Here is a 1,747-nt window from a genome sequence, read left to right on the forward strand (position 1 = left end):
ATCATTGATTATTATACGTATTTAATCAAAGTTTTCAGTATGGAGTCAACACCTTTTTTTTGGTTGTTTAAGAAACCCTTTTAACAAACTTTCCAATATCCCCTACACTTAATCAATTGACTCACATTCAGACACACTACGAAAATTCCACCATGGCCTAATCTAATCTGCATTGTTGCAAATGGCAAAAAGTATCGCAAAATTATCCAAATAGGTTCAATCTTGTCAACTTCTTTCAGTGTAATATAACATAGGGCCTGTCAGGTGATAGCATTCCCGGCAACTTACCACCAGTCCTTTAATCCAAAACATATTTTAACTTAGGAGCTCTTTTGTTCTTGTACAAGATCAGTTTATTTACCAATCTTCTTAGACCAAACACCTTTGAATTTGAACATATTAATCTGCATATTAGTATAACATCTTCCAGACACATATTCCAAATTACTGATCACTGCAGGTAACGTGTCTTTTTGCTCACTGTTTTGTTCCAATTTGCCTAGAAGAGTATAAAACAAACAAACAAACAAACAATCACAGCTTAGTAATCTTGATGATACCAAGTATGTGACTATTTTTAACTGTTACAAAATTAAATCCAGTAAATACCTATACTAACTAAGCTTTAGTAGATTTTCTCAGAAACTTTGAACTTGGATGAAATGCTAATAAAAAGCCCAGACTTGTGTGGACTACTTTGTGACCACAATTTTGCCCTTATTTTTCTTCCTACCTTTTAAGCAATTTTTAGACCTGATTTCTTGAATTTAGGTGTCTATTTTGGTTCTTGTCTTCACATTCTGGCTTACTTCATATTTACTATCTGCTATGGAGCCCTGGGGGTGCGTTGAGGTATCCGTAGCACTTCTATCCAAACGGTCAGTAGTTCAAAACCACCTGAGGCTCTGCAGGGAAAAGTGGTTGCTTGCTATTCTTGTGAAGAGTGACAGTCTTGGAAACACACAAAGACAGATTTCCCTGTCCTATAACATCACTATGTGTGTTAGTTACATAATCTGTTGTCGACTTGAGATTTAATTGTGAAGGGGTGGAGTTTAGCCTGTCAATCAGGTCGCAGCTTGATGACCTCATTTGGAGGTATAAGGCAAATAAATAGGTCATTGGAGGCAGGTCACAGACTCACTCCCAGGGAGACATTATTGACAATGAGCCTGATGGGCCTATGCTGATGCAGCCAGAGCCCTGGACCTGGAGGAGCCATGCCAGCACTGAGATGCTTCCACCGCCACTTGATCCACAAGACTTTCGACCCACTGGCCTGTCATTTTCCATCACTCAGCGTCATTGCATGTGTTTCATGCTTCCAGAGAGCAATGTATAGATCGGTATTGGACATATGGGCTAATATCAGAATTATGGATTTGGTCTGGACTAGGCTGGGATGTTTTCTCAATATTCAATTGCTCTTGTATGTAAAGCACTTTCACGTACACATGTGAGTGTTCATGAATTTGTTTCTCTAGTCGACCTGGACTAACACACTACGGATCCGAATAGACACGATGTCAGGGAGTTTGCTTTGATTTATGGAGCTAAAAGCAAAGCTCTCACTGAAGGAAATACACCACTTCTGAAGCCTAAAGTCAACCTGATCAGTGCCGTGGTCTTACCTGTCACCGCTATGCAAGTGCAAGTTGCACAATTAATAAGAAAAACAAAGAAGCATCTATGCCTCTGAACGATGGTGTTGGCAAAAGATATCAACTAGATCACATGGAATGCCAAA

The sequence above is a fragment of the Echinops telfairi genome, unplaced genomic scaffold (genome assembly GCF_000313985.2).
Source record: "Echinops telfairi isolate 266 unplaced genomic scaffold, ASM31398v2 ScPeMD7_5868;HRSCAF=6743_0, whole genome shotgun sequence".
Taxonomy (NCBI): Eukaryota; Metazoa; Chordata; class Mammalia; order Afrosoricida; family Tenrecidae; genus Echinops; species Echinops telfairi.